The 23,918-nt window shown below is 50.8% G+C and overlaps 1 protein-coding gene across 2 annotated transcripts in view; it reads left to right on the forward strand.

Moving 5' to 3' along the window:
- Nucleotides 1-23,918, forward strand: part of LOC142469116 (uncharacterized) — an 88,871-nt gene that overhangs the window by 19,843 nt on the left and 45,110 nt on the right. Inside the window, exon 1 of one of the 2 annotated variants that reach the window (XM_075576039.1) lies at nucleotides 2,685-2,805. The exons of the other annotated variant lie outside the window; for it this stretch is intronic. The gene's annotated coding sequence lies outside the window, so the exon portion shown is untranslated. Of the gene's footprint in view, nucleotides 1-2,684; nucleotides 2,806-23,918 lie in introns of those variants that run through there. 2 annotated transcript variants of the gene reach the window in all.

Below are 23,918 nucleotides of genomic sequence, written 5' to 3' on the forward strand. Positions count from 1 at the left end.
TCTCCTCCACCTCCCGCAGTCTCTCTCCCCCTCCCTCCTCCCGCAGTCTCTCTCCGACCTCCTTCCTCCCGCAGTCTCTCTCCCTCCCTCCCTCCTCCCGTAGTCTCTCCCCCCCTCCCTCCTGCAGTCTCTCTCCCCCCTCCCTCCTCCCGCAGTCTCTCTCCCCCCTCCCTCCTCCCGCAGTCTCTCTCCCCCCTCCCTCAGTCTCTCTCCCCCTCCCTCCCCCCAAAGTCTCTCTCCCTTTCCCTCCCCCAAAGTCTCTCCCCCCTCCCCCGTCTCTCTCCCCCTCCCTCCTCCCCAGTCTCTCTCCCCCCTCCCTCCTCCCCAGATTCTCTCCCCCCTCCCTCTTCCCGTCTCTCTCCCCCCCTCCCTCCTCCCCAGTCTCTCTGCCCCCTCCCTCCTCCCCAGTCTCTCTCCCCCTCCCTCCTCCCCAGTCTCTCTCCCCCCTCCCTAGTCTCTCTCCCCCCTCCCTCCTCCCCAGTCTCTCCCCCACTCCCTCTTCCCGCAGTCTCTCTCCCCCTCCCACTTCCCGCAGTCTCTCTCCCCATCCCTCTTCCCGCAGTCTCTCTCCCCCTCCCTCCTTCTGCAGTCTCTCTCCCCCCTCCCTCCTCCCGCAGTCTCTCCCCCCTCCCTCCTCCCTCCTCCCGCAGTCTCTCTCCCCCTCCTCCCGCAGTCTCTCCCTCTCCTCCCGCAGTCTCTCTCTCCCCTCCTCCCGCAGTCTCTCCCCCCTCCCTCTTCCCGCAGTCTCTCTCCCCCCTCCCTTCTTCTGCAGTCTCTCTCCCTCTCCCTCCGTCTCTCTCCCCCCCCTCCTCCCACAGTCTCTCTCCCCCTCCCTCCTCCCGCAGTCTCTCTCCCCCTCCCTCCCTCCTCCCATAGTCTCTCTCCCCCCTCCCCCCTCCCGCAGTCTCTCTCTCCCCCCTCCCTCCTCCCGCAGTCTCTCTCCCCTTCCCTCCCCAAGTCTCTCTCACCCTCCCTCCCCCTCCCTCCCCAAGTCTCTCTCACCCTCCCTCCCCCCAAAGTCTCATCCCCCTCCCCCCGCAGTCTCTCTCCCCACCTCCCCCCTCCCGCAGTCTCTCTCCCCCCCCTCCCTCCTCCCGCAGTCTCTCTCCCCCCCTCCCTCCTCCCGCAGTCTCTCTCCCCCTCCCCCTCCTCCCGCAGTCTCTCTCCCCCTCCCTCTTCCCGCAGTCTCTCTCCCCCTCCCTCTTCCCGAAGTCTCTCTCCCCCCTCCCTCTTCCTGCAGTCTCTCTCCCCTCTCTTCCCGCAGTCTCTCTTCCTCCTCCCTCCCTCTTCCTCCCGCATTCTCTCTCCCTCCCGCATTCTCTCTCCCTCCCGCATTCTCTCTCCCTCCTCCCTCCCGCAGTCTCTCTCCCCCTCCCTCCTCCTCCCGCAGTCTCTCTCCCCCCTCCCGCAGTCTCTCTCCCCCCTCCCTCCTCCCGCAGTCTCTCTCCCCCCCTCCCGCAGTCTCTCTCCCTCCTCTCTCCCGCAGTCTCTCCCCCCCCTCCCGCAGTCTCTCTCCCCCCTCCCGCAGTCTCTCTCCCGCCCTCCTGCAGTCTCTCTCCCTCCTCCCTCCCGCAGTCTCTCTCCCCCCCTCCCGCAGTCTCTCTCCCCCCTCTCGCAGTCTCTCTCCCCCCTCCCGCACTCTCTCCCCTCTCTCGCAGTCTCTCTCCCCTCCTCCCGCAGTCTCTCTCCCCCCTCCCGCAGTCTCTCTCCCCCCTCCCGCAGTCTCTCTCCCCCCTCCCGCAGTCTCTCTCCCCCCTCCCGCAGTCTCTCTCCCCCTCCCGCACTCTCTCCCCTCTCTCGCAGTCTCTCTCCCCCCCTCCCGCAGTCTCTCTCCCCCCTCTCGCAGTCTCTCTCCCCCCCTCCCGCAGTCTCTCTCCCCCCTCTCACAGTCTCTCTCCCCCCCTCCCGCACTCTCTCCCCTCTCTCGCAGTCTCTCTCCCCTCCTCCCGCAGTCTCTCTCCCCCCTCCCGCAGTCTCTCTCCCCCCTCCCACAGTCTCTCTCCCCCCTCCCGCAGTCTCTCTCCCCCTCCCGCACTCTCTCCCCTCTCTCGCAGTCTCTCTCCCCTCCTCCCGCAGTCTCTCTCCCTCCTCCCGCAGTCTCTCTCCCTCCTCCCGCAGTCTCTCTTCCCCCCCTCCCGCAGTCTCTCCCCCCTCCCGCAGTCTCTCTCCCCCTCCCGCAGTCTCTCTCCCCCCTCCCGCAGTCTCTCTCCCCCCCATCCGCAGTCTCTCTCCCCCTCCCGCAGTCTCTCTCCCCCTCCTGCAGTCTCTCCCCCCCTCCCGCAGTCTCTCTCCCCCCTCCCGCAGTCTCTCTCCCCCCTCCCGCAGTCTCTCTCCCCCCCTCCCGCACTCTCTCCCCTCTCCCACACTCTCTCCCCTCTCCCGCACTCTCTCTCCCCCCTCCCGCACTCTCTCTCCCCCCTCCCGCAGTCTCTCTCCCCCTCCTGCAGTCTCTCTCCCCCCTCCTGCAGTCTCACCCGTAATAATTACTTATATAAATATATGTTGTTCATCTATCTAGACTATTTATATACTATAGTAACATCACATGACATGCAGCAGCCAATCACATGATCAATTTTGTATACAGTACAGTACAGAGTACACACTTTGCTGTCACTGCTCTAACTTCACAATATGATTGGTTGCTGCCTGTCATGTGACCTCACGTCTCTGCAGCGCTTCAACACAATAGTATTTGCAGATAGATGAACTACAAGTCCCATCATTCCATAAGTACATGACAGCCAATCAGTGCAGCGCTTTGGTAACCGCACCTCTTCCCCTCCCACACATGGCTGCAGCAAGGTAAGTTCTGATACTGTGTGTTATATATATCATATATACAAGGTACACACACACACACACACACACACACACACACACACACACACACACACACACACACACACACACACACACACACACACACACACACACACACACACACACACACACACACACACACACACACACGATCCGCAGCACTCACCAGATGTTAGTCAATTGCAAAAAAGTTTAATTGAACAAATCAAGCATTAGGGGACTGTCTTGTGTATGTGTGTGTATATATATATAACAAGGTATGACCTGATACTGTGTGACTGTGTGTGTGTGTGTGTGTGTGTGTGTGTGTGTGTGTGTACACCTTACATATATATATGTAACGGGTTTTGTGAACCGGCCTGACCCCCCCAATCTCATATTGGCCCCTGTGGGCTAACCAGTCCCCATTACGGTGTAGTGTCTGGTGGTGCACCTGTTGGCAACAGGACTCCTGAGTCTCCCGCATGATGGTGTGTGGGGATTTGCCAACCCAGACAGGCAGCTGAGGTAGTGTGCTGAGTTCTACCTATATCCAGTGCAGCGCCTCCACCTCATCAGGGTCCCTTCGGACACTTGGGGATGGTCCTGGCGAGGAACTCCTCTGTGGTGCCCCTCTCCGTGCAATAACTCCACACTTGCACACGAGAGTGTTGTTAATCAAGGACATCTTTATTTGTACGGTGGGCCAGCTGCCCTCCACAATGGGGTGTATTTAGCCCTCCATTGTTCACCGTACTTCCCTTTGAAAGGTGTGTCCTCCTAATGTAGGGATTCCCTATCCCCGCAGGGATACTTCACCTGTGCCAGGTCCCTGGTCACAGTCTTATTAGTCCTTTTATTACCCTAACTCTGATCTTCCTCTGATAACTTCTAGACTAGACAGAACAGAACTGACCTAACTTTTGCTCAGTGCTGTGCCTTATGTATCCTCTGGGGGCTGACACAACTCTGACATCACCAACCAGGGAGTCAGAGCCTGTGACCACTCCCATCCATACATAGGGCACCTCACCAGGGTGTGAGGGCAAACCTCCATGATTACTGCTGGCATGCCCATAACTTACCAGGCCTTACTGTCAGCAGGAGAGATGACTGCAACCATTTTACAGCATGGTTATATTCTCCCCCTGGTGAATCCCACCGGCTCCGGCTGGGACCTAAATTTGAACACCTTTCGTCAGGAAGCACTGTAAAATGGAACATCATTATTAGAACATCACACAGGTTCATAATAACACAAGGAAACAGTACGCATCACGCCAAGCACGCCCCGACCAGCAGCCACAATCCCGCGTAATGCCCTAGTACCTCCTAATAATAGTGTCTTGGGTCCGGTTTCTTTACCTCTCGACCCCCCATGTCTAGGACAGTCACATGGTAGCTACGCTGCGACCCTCTCTCAGGCCTGTATACTACCCTATGCTTGTATACGCTCCTCCCAATGCTCCAAACCCTTATAAGGTGCTCTATCCTCTCTTCTGCCTTGCTACCAGTAATGGCACCCCCTTTGTTGACCATGTACTCCTCAATGGTCTCCCTTAACCACTTATCCCTATTCTCCTCTATCTCCTCCATGAGGGGTTCAGGAACATACGGGTACTCCAACCCATGAGAGTACTTGTACTTCGCAATGATCGCCCTTTCCGCCCTACTACTCCTAGTTAGGTTGGCGTTCCCTGCTTTCCCTGGTAACACCCATGATAGGGGCTCATCCGGATCTACGGGGTCATCTAATATACCGGGGCCCATGGGCTCGATTTCGTTTCGGTCTATCATAAGCCACCGGTATTGCATCTCTTTCTTTCGTTCTGCGGGCATGAAATCCCCTCTAGCCCACCAGTAGTCTACAATGTCATCCTTGCGTAGCAAAAACCGCATGCGGTCCATCCAACCCACGTACCCCTCAAATAAGGGTGCCCACCACCGGGTCTCTTTGGGTTTCTCATTCCACTCCTGAGAGTCTCCCTCTTCAGTACCTCCCCAGGAGCACACCCCAGAAGTCCCTGCAGAACGGGGCCTGGACCACCTCTCGTGTTTCGGGGCCTCCCCAGCAGGTATATCCTCCTCTTCCGGCACCCACCGGGACTTAGTTACCCGTCCCAATTGTCCTCCTCCCCGGGATCCCTCCCCGGAATCAAAACTACTCGTTCTATCCCCAGTCCGGTTCTCTCCAACCCCCAAAGACCCGTCCGACACCCCCAAGCTAGAGGATGATCCCCGGGAACAGGTGACTGGGACAGGGGCCTTAGCTAGGGCATGGGGTCGGGCATAGGGGTAGGCAGTCGGAAGCCACGGGGTTCCGACCCGCTCGCCTTCCTGAGATTGTCCCGTACCACTGGACAGTGGTATCGCCGGTGGCGTCTCACCCCTCTCCGGCCTCCGCGTACTCCGGTTTTCTTATTCGATCGGGAACCACCACCCGATCGCTGAGCTGCGTGTTCTCTGCTCCCACTGGTTCCGCCGCCTCTGCCGGAAACGCTGTCGTCACTGGAAGCGGAAGCGTCGCCATCTTGGGATGGACCCCCATGCGGGATCTCTTCCTCCACAATCAGGTCCGGAAGTCCCTCTGCGTCCCCGTGCGCCGTCCGGGCCTGGCACGGCCTCTCCTCCTCTAACGGGGGTATCGGAGCCTGGCAAGGACAAGGGCTAGCCTTACCAGTCCGCAGGTTGGGCGTTGATCGCCCGTTGCCACTGGACCCGCCGGTCCCGAGAACAGCTGGGCTCCGCCTTTACGGTCTCTGCTCCACCGGGGACACCCGACTCCGCCCACTGTCGCTGCCGGTAAGTGGCCGTTTAGTCCCGTTTCCCCCACCGGGCACTGCCACCGGCCAGACCAGGGTACTTATTGGCTCTTTGGGCCCCTCGTCCGAGGGATCCGCACTTAAGGTACTTGGGGTCACCGAGCGCGGCAACCGCCTTCTCTTCTCACGGTCAGTTGCCAAACCGACCAAATCACACTCCTCAGGGTCTGTACTTTTGGTCCATAGCGCACCGGGAAACTCGCCGGACAGCATAGCAGTATTCCCCCCAGGATCATTGTCCTGTATGGGCACGAAGGTGGGCATGGGCCACAGATATTGTGTGGCACACTGGGGACAGCGCGCGGCCGTGCTCATGGCGCCGCCGGGCAGCCGGCATTGTAGGCAGAGGCCTACTACTGTCTCCGCGCCCCCCACACGTATCACTAGTACCCCGCCGGGTATCGCGTAGGGTTGGGTCGAAACCATCCGGTTCGCATCTGGGGAGCAGGCCATATTCTTGGTAGGAGCTACCCGTAATACTGGTCTGTCCTGAGCGCTGGTTCCGCACGAGTGACCAACAGGGGTTGAATGGTCAGCCACTCCTTGGATTAGTTCCGCCCTCCTCTGACACAATTGGAATCCGCCCCCAGTGGTAGCAATTATGGGCGGGTCCCACAAGGGAATAGGATGTCCTTTAATTAAGGCCGCGCCTCTCTCAGTCCTAGAGGGCGCGACCACAGCCTTCGCGCGTTTTTCCCCAACAGGGTGGGGCTCTGTTTTTGCCGCCAACTCCAGCCGCTTCCTTGCAGCTGCCTTGCGTGCAAAGTATCCTTCTTTCTTACACCCAATTTCAGCTGCCGGAACTTCTTTTGGTAGTGGTGTCGTCAGCGCACCAGCTTCTGGGCCCACGGGGCATAGCTGGAAGCCACTCCCCCTGGTAGATATTAGGGGAGGGTCCCACAGACTAAGTGGTTGACTCAGCACTGGGGCTGAGCGAGTCTCTGTCCATGAAGGCGCGGCCGCAGCTTTCGCGCCATACCCCCCACGCGGTCTCCCAGAGAAGCGGGAGCCGCCATTTTGTAAGTCCTTTCCATCCGCCATAATTTCAATGTCCTCTACACAGTCCTCCAGGGCGGCACCCCGTTGTCCTAGGCAGGACCAGAACGGTGCGGCCACAGCTTTCGCTCCACTCCAGAGCAGGCTTGAAAAAGACAGTTCAGCAACAGCTTGCTCTTTAGTGGGGCGCACGCCACGTGTGCTTTCCCCATTAACCTTCGGTCGCCATTTTGGACTATCCGCACCGCGCGGATCCTCCATTCTTGCGGTCGCCGTTCTCTCATAACAGTTATCGTACATGGGGGCTCCTCTCTGCGGGGCAGCCACCACACCGGTACAATAAAGATGTCTCTGATGCACCACCAATGTATACCTAATGTAGGCTGGACTCATGTATGCACTACCTCAGGCTAGGCTCACTCTCTCAGTGTCTGCTGTATCTCCTTCCTCCCAGTCTGTGCTCCCTACGGTAAGAGGTCTGGAATGGGCTAGAGTACTCTGGGGCTTCCATGCAGTACTGGGGCGTCTACCTGTCTTGGTTAGCCTAGTGCAGACCCTCTCCAGGATTCCTGACCATGTTAACAGGCTATCCCTTCTGGCATCCTACCAACTAGCGCTACCTCAAGGTGACTAGGACAGCTATAGCCCGGCTCCAAACCCCCAACTCCTTTCAGGCCCCTAGGTAGTCCCTGCGAACTGACACACGCCATCAGCCCCCTTGACCGCCCCTAGGTCCGTCCCAACACAGCACAAAGTGGCAGCAGACACTTCTCCCTGTTTCCAAGTGACCTAGCAAAAAGCCTGTCCTGTTGACAGATCTACTTCTCTCAGCAGCGCCTCCAAATGTAACGGGTTTTGTGAACCGGCCTGACCCCCCCAATCTCATATTGGCCCCTGTGGTCTAACCAGTCCCCATTACGGTGTAGTGTCTGGTGGCGCACCTGTTGGCAACAGGACTCCTGAGTCTCCCGCATGATGGTGTGTGGGGATTTGCCAACCCAGACAGGCAGCTGAGGTAGTGTGCTGAGTCCTACCTATATCCAGTGCAGCGCCTCCACCTCATCAGGGTCCCTTCGGTCACTTGGGGATGGTCCTGGCGAGGAACTCCTCTGTGGTGCCCCTCTCCGTGCAATAACTCCACACTTGCACACGAGAGTGTTGTTAATCAAGGACATCTTTATTTGTACGGTGGGCCAGCTGCCCTCCACAATGGGGTGTATTTAGCCCTGCATTGTTCACCGTACTTCCCTTTGAAAGGTGTGTCCTCCTAATGTAGGGATTCCCTATCCCCGCAGGGATACTTCACCTGTGCCAGGTTCCTGGTCACAGTCTCATTAGTCCTTTTATTACCCTAACTCTGATCTTCCTCTGATAACTTCTAGACTAGACAGAACAGAACTGACCTAACTTTTGCTCAGTGCTGTGCCTTATGTATCCTCTGGGGGCTGACACAACTCTGACATCACCAACCAGGGAGTCAGAGCCTGTGACCACTCCCATCCATACATAGGGCATCTCACCAGGGTGTGAGGGCAAACCTCCATGATTACTGCTGGCATGCCCATAACTTACCAGGCCTTACTGTCAGCAGGAGAGATGACTGCAACCATTTTACAGCATGGTTACATATATATACTTTATCCACCTTTAAGACGCACCTTAAGACACACTTGCTTAAAGAAGCATATGAGTAGCACTGTAGATATTACTAGACAAATGATACCTAAAGTTTGGCCCCCTGCAGAAGCACTTACCAAAATGCCCTCCTTCTGTTTCTGTACGTTCCTCCTACATACCAATTAGATTGTAAGCTCCTCGGAGCAGGGACTCCTAAATGTTACGTTTATCTGAAGCACTTATTCCCATGACCTGTTATTTATATTATATTATTTGTTATTTATATGATTACCACGTGTATTACTACTGTAAAGCGCTATGTACATTAATGGCGCTATACAAATAAAGACATACAATATATATATATATATGACAAACAGAAAAAGAAAGCTGCGCCTCTGATTAAGGTGAACCAATAAATAAATGAATATACTTGCTAAAATTAAATATAAAGTACAATATCTACACAGTGTTGACTAATAATAGTGAATCCCTAAATAATTCAATTCTAGCAAAAATATATAAAACCTGTAAATCATATATAAAGATTGTACATATAATTATATTACAACGTAATAGAAAAAGCAAAAAAGTGATAAACCAGTCCTCAGAATAGTTCCAATGAAAATGTGGGTGCTGGTGTAAAGGGTCTCCGGCTGCTCTCAATGTGGACAAACCACGTCCACAGGGAATCTAGAAGGAAAAAAAGAGAGAGCGCACGCCCATAGCGTAAAATTGTATATTTAATGAGGGGAAGGGGAGGAGGGGGTGAAAAATGCACTTACAAAAGTACAATAAAATCAAGCATTGTGTGATTTAATCACCACCATCTTGTTAATGCTGCATCATCTTGGGGCAATCCCAGTCTCCAAATATAAAGGATCGGCGTCCCAGCAGGTTTCCAGGGCTGGTGATGCTGTATAAGAGTCCAAGAAAGTGGCTCCGTATTGTTTAAGCCTCTGTAGCACTCGCGCATGGATCAGTCTGCTCCAGCGCTCGGTAATGACGTAAGTGTCAATGCGTCCGACGTGATGACGCTCCCTGACGCGTTTCGTCACTCACGGGTAACTCTTAGCACTCTTTCATTGCACATCCCTGAGGAAGGTCACGTTTAGCTGACCGAAACGTTGGATGCAGTGCCTTTATTTTACATCAATACAGTTGTTTCTACTACTTGGCTGTGTGCTGTCTCTTCTTTCCGGATCCACCATCTGGTAATATCTGATATATGTATATTTGTATGTATTTGTATTTGTATTTATATGTATGTATGTATGTGTATATATATATATATATACAGTATATATATATACAGTGTTCGACAAACCTATACATTTGCTCGCCCCGGGCGAGTGGATTTAACCCCTGGGCGAGTAAATATTGGCCCAAGCAGCACACGTTTGGTACTAGGTGGCGAGTAGATTTTTTTGTGTGGCGAGTAGATTTTTTGGTGATTTGTCAACCACTATATATATATATATATATATATATATATATATATATATATGTATGTATGTATGTATGTATGTATGTATATATATATGTGTATGTATGTATGTATATATATATGTGTATGTATGTATGTATATATATATATATGTGTATGTATGTATATATATATATATATGTGTATGTATGTGTATATATATATATATAGATATGCCTGTGTAAACACAAAATAAGAAAAAGAAACCTCACAAAGAGGGCATTAGCCTTTATTGTTTTTTCATATCATCTCCTCATTGTACGACCGGCTGGTTGTTAATCACTGTGGGCTCTTGGTCCCCATGGTGGTTTCATAGATTGAGGTTTTGTTTATTTTTCTCCTTATTTTTGTGTTGTAAGAGTTAGTCCTATTGTTATTTTTTGTCCATTGATACTCTTTGAGTCCAGTAGTTAGGGTTTCAGTCAGTTTTCTGTTTTTTTTCTTTATATATTGATTCAATAAATTTATTATTATTTTGCATTATAAGTCTGAGTGCTTTTTGTGAGGTTTCTTTTTCTTCTTTTGTGTTTACATACATTATTAATTCCTCCAGCACCGCCAGCAGAGGTATTCTGTTATTTTCAGTTATGCTCTGTTTTGGTTTAGATAGCATGTATATGTATTGGTTGTTCTGATGCGGTATTCATATTTGTGCGTCATATATATATATATATATATATATATATATATATATATATATATATATATATATATATATATATATATATATATATATATATATACATATATATATACATATATATATACATATATATATATACAGTGGTTGACAAATCACCAAAAAATCTACTCGCCACACAAAAAAATCTACTCGCCACCTAGTACCAAACGTGTGCTGCTTGGGCCAATATTTACTCGCCCGGGGGTTAAATCCACTCGCCCGGGGCGAGCAAATGTATAGGTTTGTCAAACACTGTATATATATACATATATATATATGTGTAACGGATATTCCACCCCACCCATTCACAGATATAGTGCGGGTGCGGGGAACTTAGTGTTACCAGATGTGGTGCTTTACCTGTTAGGCTCACAGGAGGGCTGAGCCTCCGCCACGGGGAACCTGGGGCAATTATACTAAGAGTAACCCTGTACTCGGTGCAGCGCCTCCACCTGCGATGGTTCCTAGCAGAGCAGGAATTGTTCCTCGCAGGACACATATAAATAACCAGCACAACGTATATAAACAATCAATGACTTTACTTGCAGCAACCATGAACGTACTTGCATATCATAACCATAACAGATGCACATATATCAACAGGTGTCCCTCCCTAGAGGAGACACTGACTACTGCGTCTCGCAGGACGCTCCCACCTACACCGGGTGATCCCACCCCGTGTCCAGTAATCCCCACACAATGTCCCGCACTCTTACAGAGAGAGGATATGTGTGACTGCGCAGTCACTATTAAAGCTAATAGGATTGTTGGTGCACTTGTTACGGATTACCTGCCGAGCACTCCAGTGCTCGGGCCTGCAACTGGCTTCGCAAAGGATCAGACGAGCTCCTACACGACATCCAGGATCCACCCGCGTGGTGATCCGTCAGGGGCGATCTCACCCTGAAGATAGTCCAGCTCTCTTTATGGCAGAGACTTGAGCCCAAGTCTCTCAGCAGGAAACGCAGCGTCAGCTGTGTCCCTAACTAACAAATAGCTAATGGGGCAGGGTCCCTAACCTAGGGCCTGTCCCTACAACACTCAGCTACTGTGACTCAGGGCTATCTGGGGCCTAGGGGACTGCTGGCCTAGTGCAGGGAGTCACTGACTCCTGCACCCTACCTCCTTCCCCTAGCTGCTCCGGTCACCAACTGCCCAAACGTGCTGCGAGCCCGTGAAATGTATCTCTTTGCTGAGCAGGGAGATACTGTAGCCCTATTGGCTCCCTGGGGTCATGTGGCTCTGCCTCTGTGCACCCTGGGGGCTGACTACCCTCACTGCGCATGCGCGACCTGTCTGTGGGCCTCCCGGCGCTCCTAGCCCCTGCGCATGCGCAACGCACCTGGCAATGGCGGCGCCCTGCTCCGCGTGCCGCCGGGACCCTAGCGACGCGGCCCTAGCAACGGCCCGATCGCATCCCCGGCAACCGCCCGCATCTCCGAGGTAATGCGCTGGTCGCGCTTCTGCCCCCACACCTCGCGAGCGGCGGCTGTGAGCCCAAGAAGGAGGGGGTCAACGTGCAAAAAGGGGAACATGGCTACATCCTCCCCCTGGTGAAAATCCCAACGTCCTCGCTTGGAAACCAACTCAACCACTTACAGAAATTATATAATAAAAATGCACTTCAAAATATAACTTAGCACATGCATTGACTCTAAACGATATTGCACAATTCTGTGAGCATCACAATCACAGATTGGATCTTGATCCGAGACCACTGCTGAGCCTCATAATGGGGTGCCCCAATTTGATCATAGGTTACCTGAGTTGGAGGGTACCTGACTCTTTGGCTCCTTCGGAGCTGTTCTTCTGCAACTCCCTCGGGGGAGTAATAAACAAAGTCCTGAGGCTCAGCCTCTTCCCTTGAGGGGAGAAATGTCTCTGAACAGTCTCTGTTAGGCACAAAGCACGGGCTCTGTGCATCCAAAGGCTGGCGTGTTGGTGCCACCTTAGTAGGCATTGGCCTACCGGGCCTTTTACCCGTAGCTCCTCCGGGAGATGCCCCTTCTGTGGAGTAGTCCCTTTGAGAGGGTCCTTCCATAGGATCTTCAGGATTTTCAGAGTGGGTCTCGTTATGGACAGTCTCTTGACCCATCTCTGATAAGTCGGACTCACCGTTGAGCAGTATCTCTGCTTCCTCATCTCCCACTTGTGGAATGGGGAGAAGATGATTACGGTGCCATACCTTTACCCGGCCTTCAGTGTCTTTGATGCGATAGACCGGGAGGCCAGGTATCTGAGATTCTATTTCATATACCCCGTCTCTCCATCGGTCGGCCAGTTTGTGTTTTCCCGGGACTCCCAGATTTCGAAGCAGCACAGCGTCCCCAGGACGAAGTTCCAGATATTTGACCTTATGGTCGTATAGCCTTTTATTTCCAGCATTCAGCTTAGCTGTAGACTTCTCAGCCTGTTGATAAGCCTGCTGTAAACTGTCTTTAAGTCTTTGTACGTATTTGAAATGGGTAGCATTGTGTATCCCATCCGTCAAGACTCTAAGACGTACATCCACTGGCAGTCTCGCCTCTCGCCCAAACATGAGGAAGTATGGGGAGAATTCAGTTGACTCGTGTCTGGTACAATTGTAAGCATGCACCAGGGCCTCCACGTGTCGACTCCATTCAGTTCCGAGCATGTCCAGTAAGGTTCGATTAAATCGTTCTGGCAGGGCATCTCCTTTGGGGTGATATGGGGTCGTTCGTGATTTGGCGATGTTCAGCATTTTGAGCAGTTCGCGGATCAACGTGCTCTCGAAGTCCCGACCTTGGTCTGAGTGAAGGCGGTTGGGAAGACCGTAGTGTACGAAGTACTTCTCCCATAATATTTTTGCCACTTTGATGGCTTTCTGATCTTTCGTAGGGAAGGCCTGGGCATACCGTGTATAATGGTCCGTGATGACCAGCACGTTGCATATTCCCCGGCTATCGGCCTCTATGCACAGAAAGTCCATGCACACAAGGTCCATTGGGCTAGAACTCTTCAGATGGCCCATGGGAGCTGCTCTGGTGGGCAGGGTCTTGCGCTGTATACACCTAGTACAACGGCGACAGTGGCGTTCTACGGCCTCTCGCATCATGGGCCAGAAAAAGCGGTCTCTGACCAACCCAAAGGTCTTCTCGATACCGAGATGTCCATGCTCATCATGTAGGGACTTCAACACCATGTATTGCAAGTTCTTAGGAAGGACTAGTTGTCGCCTATCCGGGTGGTTGTGGTATTGCACCACCCGATAGAGTAAGCAGTTGTCTATTTCGAATTTATCCACTTCCCGCATGAGCAAGGCCACCAAGTCATTGGGAGCACGCTTCAGAAGGGCTGGGTTCTTCCTTTCAACGGCTTGCCTAATGATACTAATGACAGGATCTCGTATTTGGTAGTACACCAGTTCTTTCCACCGCAACACTTTATCCTGCGTTATGTTCATCCCTTTTGGATTGCAGTGGGCGGCTGGGAGAGCCTGCGACTGGCATCCCAAAGAATCTGCAACCCTTAATTCTGAGAAGGCCACTTGCTCGTGGACGATGGCGGCAGTACTACACATAGCTCGCACCCCGGGTCCTGGGAGTTCTTCCCATTCCTCATAATCTTGAGTAGCACTTAGCCCTGGCCGTTGGGAGAGGACATCAGCCCCGACATTCAAGGGTCCCGGCTTGTACTTCAGGGAGAAGCGGTAATTGTACAGAGCGGCCAGCCATCGGTGTCCTGCTGCATCCAATTTGGCCGAGGTATTGATGTACGTGAGGGGATTGTTATCCGTCCTTACCTCAAACGTAACCCCGTAAAGGTAATCATGGAGCTTCTCGGTGATCGCCCACTTGAGAGCCAGGAACTCCAACTTGTGGACGGGGTATCTCTGCTCACTGGGTGTCAGACTGCGGCTGATGTAGGCTACAGGCCGAAGGCCCTCAGGGTGCTTCTGGTGCAGGACAGCACCCAGTCCATTGAGGCTGGCATCCACATGCAGAACATATGGTTGTTCGGGATCAGCATACGCATGTACCGGCGCTTCGGTCAGACATTTCTTCAACTTCAGGAAGGCCTGTTCACACTCAGACGTCCATTTATCACCAAACGGTTGGCGAGCCGATACGGCCTTCCTTCCGGTCTCTTCGGGGTATATCTTCAAAAGATTGTTCAGGGGTTTAGCTCTACTAGAGTACCCTTCCACGAAGCGACGATAATACCCACAGAACCCCAGGAAGGATCTTAGTTCTGTGACATTCTCGGGACGCGGCCAGTTCATGACAGCTTCTACTTTGGCTGGGTCGGTGGCAATCCCTTGAGCAGACACGATGTGCCCCACGTAGGTCACTGAGGTGTGACAAAACCGGCACTTGTCTAGGGACAATTTCAGCCCTTCCTTCCCAAGACGGTCTATCACTTTAAGCAGCCTTTCTTCATGCTCTTCCAGAGTTCTTCCGAAGACAATGATGTCGTCCAGGTAGACGAGACACTCCCGAGGGTTCATGTCCCCGATAGTCTTCTCCATCAGTCGTTGGAAGGTAGTAGGGGCCCCACATATAACCTTGGGGCATACGTGTAAATTGGTAAAACCCCATGGTACAGACAAAGGCTGTTTTCTCCGGATCCTTTGCAATCACAGGTACATGATAGTACCCGGATCGTAGATCGAGCACGCTGAACCATTGGCTTCCGTTCAGAGCATTCAGGATCTCTTCAATGCGCGGAAGGTTGTACTGATCCGGTATCGTACGATTGTCCAGGGTTCGATAGTCGACACACAGTCGTACGGATCCGTTCTTTTTCCTCACCACCACTATGGGTGACGCGTAGGGGCCCCTAGACTCCGTCAAAATTCCAGCGGTCTTCATTTCCTGTATGGCGTTCCTCACATCGTCCACATCCCGCGGGGCGATGCGACGAGAGCGTTCCCAGAACGGTGGGGCATCACTCAGTCGAATGGTATGTTGGGCGCTGCGACTGCACCCCACATCCATCTCACTCGTGGAGAACACAGTCCGTCGTTTATTCAACTGGGTTGTCAGCCGCTCTTTCCACTCAGTGGGCAATGTCGACTCGCCGAAGTTGAAGTTCAGATCGACTAACCGCTCATTCACTGCCGCCGCATTCACCTGGGGCGTTGTTTCCACAGGGCTGACTGGATATATGTAACCCAGACTCTGGTCGACATCAAGTTCCATCGGGAAGGGGGAGATGTTCTGCACATACACGTGGGTGCGTAGAGGGATTTTAGTCGTCCACTCCCTCACTTCGGGTAGTACCCTATACCCTCTCTGAACTTCTTCCTCAGGGGTACTCTCCAGAGAGAAAAGCTGATCACTCTCGTCTCGTTCGGGATAACAACACCAGACGGCCATTCGTTGCACTCCCCCTGGTAAAATGGTCGTAACTCCGCGTTGACGATTGTAGATATCCCCGTGGCGCTCCAAGGCATATACCCGGTTACACTCCTCTCGTAGAACGGGGTCTAGGAGCAAATGGGCCAGTGGCAACTCGTTGGTCTCTTTCAGGTAGGATCTGATCACAGCTTGCACTATATCAGTATTGGTCCCCAAGATGATCGGATACTTGCACTGGTCTTGAGGCTCCGGGCATTCCATGGCCGCTACGTGCATGGGGAGTCTCTTGCCGGTGTTCAGTTGGAGTATTTCTAGTTCAACCCTTGCAATCCCGTCGATGGGGTAGTCTTCATTACTTAACCCCCTGACCTTCATATGTTCGGCCGACTTCAGGGGGCAGTGTCTAAGGTGCTGGTCATAGAACTTGCGGTATATAATAGTCACTTGGGACCCGGTGTCCAGTAAGGCAGAGGCGTAGATTCCCCCCAGTACAACAGGCACTATGGCTGGGGGGCCTACTTGACGGTACGCATCCCCGGGTAAGGTGTCAGACGAAGCCTCTTCGGGTACCATAGGGGTTTCTGGATCCGACTCTGCCAGTCGCCTGCTGCAGACCATTGCCCAGGCTGAATTCTCTCTATTTGGAGGTTTTTCCTCCGGGGGGTCCTCCCTTTCTGGACAGTCACTGGAGAAGTGGCCCTTCTTACCGCAGTTATAGCAAGTGATTTCTCTGCGTTCTGGACGAATCCTGTACAGGGAAGATGATTTCCCGGAAGGTCTAGATTTGGAGACCGGGACCTTGGCTGCGCCCTCTTCATCCTGGATTGGGGTTTTCTTGGCCTTTGCCGCAGCAGCCCCCGGAGGTTCACTCGTTGGAGACTCCTTAGTCTTCTTGGGAGTATGCAACTGGGCGTGGGCTTCATGTTCATTTATCTCATCTATTAGCTTCTCCCAGGAAGGGGGATCACCTCGCATCAAAGAGCACCTCATCATGAGTACAATATGATGTTTGGGTAGAGCTCCTCTCAGAAATTGCTCACGGCGATACTCATCCACCTCTGCGGCCGTAATACGTTTCCTTTTACGCAGCTCCCATAAGACTGCTTGAATCCTCTGTAGGAAATCAGATAGCTCCTCTCCGTCTTTTTGGCAAAGGTTGTAGTACCTCTTCATCAATTGTCCTATGTCTTCGGTTCGCCCGTAAGCCCGCACAAGAGTCTGTAGCATTTGATGTGCGGTGACGTCCGCATGCTGATCTTTAGCCATCTGTATTGTGGTGGATGCGGGAGGATGCAGGCATTCCATTATGCGTTGCCGCTTCACCAACTCAGAGCACGTCCACTCTTCTAGAACCTGAGAAGTGTATTTCCTCCAGACTTCAAACGCTTCTTCGCCCGTCGGGGTCGGCTTGGTCCCCGAAAAGATTTTTAGCTTGCGATACTGCTGTTGGGTCGGAGCTTCGGATTTGGCCGCCCCCATGTCTAGGATAGTCTGAGCTAGCATTCGGATTTCATCCCCAAATTTAAAGGACGGGTTGGCAATACTTAACGGTGGACTGTAATCGGTGGTCGCAGCCCGGTCGGCCCTGCAATAACTCTCAGGAGGGGAAGGTGATGTAGGCATAGCAACCTCTTCTAAGTTCTTGTGAGAGCTGCGGGGTTCAGATTTTATGGGCAGTTCAGGGTAGACAACAATACAGCAGGAACCGGTTAGCCTTCCGAGCCACAAGCTGGACGGACCCTGGTCTTCAGTTATATCTTGGCGTATACTCACTAACACGGAGCAATACTACTGGTCCTCCTACTTACGTTGCTCTAACACTTCTATTGTGGCAGCATCCCGGAGATTTGGGTGCTGCCTTAGGGCCATTTGTATGGACGAAGACAGAGTATCAATAGGGACCCGGCTCACCGCGAGCGTGTGGGGCGGCGGCACTTCTGAGTCATACACTTCTGAGCGCGATGGGTACGGTAATGGTGGTGACATTTTGAGAGAAAAAAAAAATGGAACAGGGCACCCCAGGTCTTTATCTCAGCAGCGCCTCCAAATGTAACGGATATTCCACCCCACCCAATCGCAGATATAGTGTGGGTGCGGGAAACTTAGTGTTACCAGATGTGGTGCTTTACCTGTTAGGCTCACAGGAGGGCTGAGCCTCCGCCACGCGGAACCTGGGGCAATTATACTAAGAGTAACCCTGTACTCGGTGCAGCGCCTCCACCTGCGATGGTTCCTAGCAGAGCAGGAATTGTTCCGCGCAGGACACATATAAATAACCAGCACAACGTATATAAACAATCAATGACTTTACTTGCAGCAACCATGAACGTACTTGCATATCATAACCATAACAGATGCACATATATCAACAGGTGTCCCTCCCTAGAGGAGACACTGACTACTGCGTCTCGCAGGACGCTCCCACCTACAACGGGTGATCCCACCCCGTGTCCAGTAATCCCCACACAATGTCCCGCACTCTTACAGAGAGAGGATATGTGTGACTGCGCAGTCACTATTAAAGCTAATAGGATTGTTGGTGCACTTGTTGTTACGGATTACCTGCCGAGCACTCCAGTGCTCGGGCCTGCAACTGGCTTCGCAAAGGATCAGACGAGCTCCTACACGACATCCAGGATCCACCCGCGTGGTGATCCGTCAGGGGCGATCCCACCCTGAAGATAGTCCAGCTCTCTTTATGGCAGAGACTTGAGCCCAAGTCTCTCAGCAGGAAATGCAGCGTCCGCTGTGTCCCTAACTAACAAACAGCTAATGGGGCAGGGTCCCTAACCTAGGGCCTGTCCCTACAACACTCAGCTACTGTGACTCAGGGCTATCTGGGGCCTAGGGGACTGCTGGCCTAGTGCAGGGAGTCACTGACTCCTGCACCCTACCTCCTTCCCCTAGCTGCTCCAGTCACCAACTGCCCAAACGTGCTGAAAGCCCGCGAAATGTATCTCTTTGCTGAGCAGGGAGATACTGTAGCCCTATTGGCTCCCTGGGGTCATGTGGCTCTGCCCCTGTACTCCCTGGGGGCTGACTACCCTCACTGCGCATGCGCGACCTGTCTGTGGGCCTCCCGGCGCTCCTAGCCCCTGCGCATGCGCAATGCACCTGGTAATGGCGGCGCCCTGCTCCGCGAGCCGCCGGGACCCTAGCGACGCGACCGCAGCCCTAGCAACGGCCCGATCGCGTCCCCGACAACCGGCCGCATCTCCGAGGTAACGCGCTGCTCGCGCATCTGCCCCCACACCTCGCGAGCGGCGGCTGCGAGCCCAAGAAGGAGGGGGGTCAACGTGCAAAAAGGGGAACCTGGCTACATATATATATATATTTATATATATATATATATATATATGTCTCATGTGAAAAAGAAAGTACATCCTCTTTGAATTCCATGGGTTTATCAGGACATAATAACAATCATCTGTTCCTTAGCAGGTCTACAAATTAGGTAAATACAACCTCAGATGAACAACAACACATGACATATTACACCGTGTCATGATTTATTTAACAAAAATAAAGCCAAAATGGAGAAGCTATGTGTGAAAAACTAAGTACACCCGTACTGCTTCCATAGGAATTAAGATGCTAAGTAGCAGACAGGTGCTATTAATCAAATGCCCTTGATTAATTGATCATCAAGTGTGACCACCTCTATAAAAGCCAAAGTTTTAGCAGTTTGCTGGTCTGGAGCATTCAGGTGTGTTAACACAATGCCAAGGAGGAAAGACATCAGCAATAATCTTAGAGAAGCAATTGTTGCTGCCCATCAATCAGGGAACGGTTATAATGCCATTTCCAAACAATTTGAAGTCCATCATTCTACAGTGAGAAAGATTATTCAAAAGTTGAAAACATTCAAGACAGTTGCCAATCTTCCCAGGAGTGGACATCCCAGCAAATTCACCCCAAGGTCAGACCGTGCAATGCTCAGAGAAATTGCAAAAAAAACCCCCAAGAGTTACATCTCAGACTCTACAGGCCTCAGTTAGCATGTTAAATGTTAAAGTTCATGACAGTACAATTAGAAAAAGACGAACAAGTATGGTTTGTTTGGAAGGCTTGCCAGGAGAAAGCCGCTTCTCTCTAAAAAGAACATGGCAACATGGCTCAGGTTTGCAAAGTTGCATCTGAACAAACCACAAAACTTCTGGAACAATGTCCTTTGGACAAACGAGACCAAAGTGGAGATGTTTGGTCATAATGCACAGCGCCACGTCTGGCGGAAACCAAACACAGTATATCAGCATAAACACCTCATACAACTGTCAAGCACAGTGGTGGAGGGGTGATGATTTGGGATTGTTTTTGCAGCCACAGGACCTGGGAACCTTGCAGTCATTGAGTCGACCATGAACTCCTTTGTATACCAAAGTATTCTAGAGTCAAATGTGAGGCCATCTGTCCGACAGCTAAAGCTTGGCCGAAATTGGGTCATGCAACAGGACAAAGATCCCAAGCACACCAGCAAATCTACAACAGAATGGCTGAAAAAGAAAAGAATCAAGGTGTTACAATGGCCCAGTCAAAGTCCAGACCTCAACCTGATTGAAATATTGAATCATAAGGTATACTTAGTTTTTCATACATGGTTTCTCCATTTTGGCTTTATTTTTGTTAAATAAATCATGACACGGTGTAATATGTCATGTGTTGTTCATCTGAGGTTGTATTTACCTAATTTTAAGACCTGCTAAGGAACAGGTGATTGTTATTATGTCCTGATACACTGGCGACACACTTTATTCGAGCTTGGCTAGTCCCACGAATTCGGGTATACCCGGGTGTATTGAGGTTTGTGACTGTTTTCTGCCCGAGTACATTGAGTTATTTTCCAAGCAGGGATTGAAGCATTTTATTCCCGCTGGCTGCAATACTGCACAGTATATATATATAAACTGCATTACAATTCATGAATTTATGCCATCTGGTAGACACACGAAGCATTGCAGCCTATTAAATCCTAATCATTATCATTTAACAGATCAGCCGCCCATCAGCCAGGCATGAACCCAGGCAGGGAAGGCAAATGCAACGGGGCTTGTCAGAGGTTAGGAGTGGCGCATTCCAGGTATCTGCCAGGTACATACCGGGTATTTGCTCGAATAAAGTGTGTCGGTGCAGTATGTAAAACCATAGAATTCAAAGAGGGGGTACTTTTTTTTCACACCACTGTAGATCCAATGTTGGTCTTTCTCCCTCCTAATAGAGGTAAATGAGAATTTTAATCCTAATAGAGGTATATTAGTATTTTATCTGGTAGTGTTAGGACCTGCGAACTAGGTCTGCCTTGTCATGGCTCGCAGGCTTACAATGCTTTGGCAATAGGGTTAAACTAAATTACCCTTTTTCAAGAGAATACTATTAGGTCCGGAAATAATTGGACTCTGATACAATTTTCATAATTTTGGCTCTGTACGCCACCACAATGGATTTGAAATTAAACAACCGAGATGCAATAGAAGTGCAGACTTTCAGCTTTAATTCAAGGGGTTGAACAAAAATATTGTATGAAACGTTTAGGAATTGCAACCATTTTCATACACAGTCCCCATATTTCAGGGGCTCAAATGTAATTGGACAAATTAACACAATCATAACTAAAATGTTCATTTTTAATACTTTGTCGAGAATCTGGAATGCATGGACATCACCAAACGCTGGGTTTCCTCCTTTGTGATGCTTTGCCAGGCCTTTACTGCAGCTGTCTTCAGTTGTTGTTTGTTTGTGGGTCTTTCTGCCTTAAGTTTTGTCTTCAGCAAGTGAAATGCATGCTCGATCGGGTTGAGATCAGATGATTGACTCGGCCATTGCAGAATATTCCACTTCTTTACCTTAAAAAACTCCTGGGTTGCTTTCGCAATATGTTTTGGGTCATTGTCCATCTGTACAGTGAAGCACCGTCCTATCAACTTCGCTGAATTTGGCTGAATCTGAGCAGACAATATATCCCTATACACTTCAGAATTCACCCGGCTGCTTCTGTATTCTGTCACATCATCAATAAACACTAGTGACTCTGTGCCATGTAAGCCATGCATGCCCATGCCATCACACTGCCTCAACCGTGTTTTACAGATGATGTGGTATGCTTCGGATCATGAGCCGTTCCAAGCCTTCTCCATACTTTTTTCTTCCTATCATTCTGGTACAGGTTTATCTTGTTTTCATCTGTCCAAAGAATGCTATTCCAGAACTGGGTTGGCTTTTTTAGATATTGTTTGGCAAAGTCTAATCTGTCCTTTCTATTCTTGAGGCTTATGAATGGTTTGCACCTTGTGGTGAACCCTCTGTATATGCTCTCGTGAAGTCTTCTCTTTATGGTAGACTTGGATAATGATATGCCTACCTCCTGGAGAGTGTTCTTCACTTGGCTGGATGTTGTGAAGGGGTTTTTCTTTACCATGGAAAGGATCCTACGATCATCCACCACTGTTGTCTTCCGTGGACGTCCAGACCTTTTTGTGTTGCAGAGCTCACCAGTGCGTTCTTTTTTACTCAGAATGTACCAAACTGTTGATTTGGCCACTCCTAATGTTCCTGCTATATCTCTGATGGATTTTCTTTTTTTTTGCAGCCTAACGATGCCCTGTTTCACTTGCATTGAGAGCTCCTTTGACCGCATGTTGTGGGTTCACAGCAACAGCTTCCAAATGCCAATGCCACACCTGGAATCAACTCCAGACCTTTTACCTGCTTAATTGATGATGAAATAACGAAGGAATAGCCCACACCTGTCCATGAAACAGCTTTTGAGTCAATAGTCCAATTACTTTTGGTCCATTGAAAAAGAGGGGGCTACATATTAAAGAGATGTAATTCCTAAACCCTTCCTCCAATTTGGATGTGAATACCCTTAAATTAAAGCTGATAGACTGCACTTTAAGCCCATATTCATTATTTAACTGTAACTTGAATTTATTTTGGTACACAGCTGAAATAACAAAACTTATATCAGTGTCCAATTATTTCCGGACCTAACTGTATATAAGTATTTTACTGTGTATTTTTGTCATATTGGATGTAGCATTGGGCTTCCCTGTCGCTTTTTGTATTAATCCCAACACTGCCTGCGCTGGTACCAGGGCTTATGTGTTGGGCATGGCAGATTAATAGCCAAGAAGAAGACATGGCTACACACTCCCCCTGGTAGAATCTCACGGACCACACTGAGAACCTAATTTTCTGTATCATCCTTCAGCTGGAACAATCTGAAACAAAGCATAACAATTGACACTTATACAATTGGTAGTACAACAGGAGATAGCGTTCAGTTGATAGCATACACTTACAACAGTGAGGCGTAACAGATCACTCCCATACATGGAATATCTTACCCCCTCTAATAATTATAATGGTAAGGGTCAGGCTTTTTAACTAACCTGCCCTCGTAGTCAGGAACGGTCACCGAGTACACCCTTTTTGAACCCCGCTCAGATATATATTCTTTGCGGTCCATATAGATGCCTCGACCTACCCTCCTTACACTCATTAGGTAGCAGACTCAAATCTTCTGTAAAATACCTGGAGTCACTACACGTAGTGGCTAGGTGTTCCAGAACAGCATCACTTAACCATCTGTCTCGGTGAGCCTCCATCTCCCTCATGATGGGCTCAGGGACATTGGGGTAGTCGAACCCATGAGACTGCCAGAACAGTTGGACTATTAACCTATCAGTCCTCTTAAGCTTTGTTAATGTACGGCCACAGGCCTGGCCCGGTAGTACCCAAAATAATGGCTCCTGAGAGGGTTACTCATGGAAATTTTATGACTAAGCTTGTGGGTTGTATCACCCCTAGCTTGATCTTTTTCTCTCTCTCCTCCGCAATGAACTCCCCTTCCTCCAACCAGTGTTCTACAATGTCCTCACTGATTAACAGGAACCAGGTCCTGTTCATGTAGGGGACATACCCTTGGAACATGGGGTCCCACCACTGTAATACCTTCCCCACATTTGTAGTACTGACTGTGACACATTAGACTCAGATTCAGAAGCCACCCTAGAGGATACTCCCGATGTCTCTGATAATACTAACAGGTCTGACCCTTCCCCTGCAAAGGTTAAAAAGTCTGTCCACCTCCCTCCTTCAGGATGTTCTTCGTCGGAGCTCACCCAGTCTCTCCAGTCCTGGGAGGGTTTGCACACTTTCTTGTTGCCCTGGGCCCGGGTGTTAATAGTCTTTGG

This window comes from Ascaphus truei, chromosome 18 (assembly GCF_040206685.1).
Source record: "Ascaphus truei isolate aAscTru1 chromosome 18, aAscTru1.hap1, whole genome shotgun sequence".
NCBI classification, from domain to species: domain Eukaryota; kingdom Metazoa; phylum Chordata; class Amphibia; order Anura; family Ascaphidae; genus Ascaphus; species Ascaphus truei.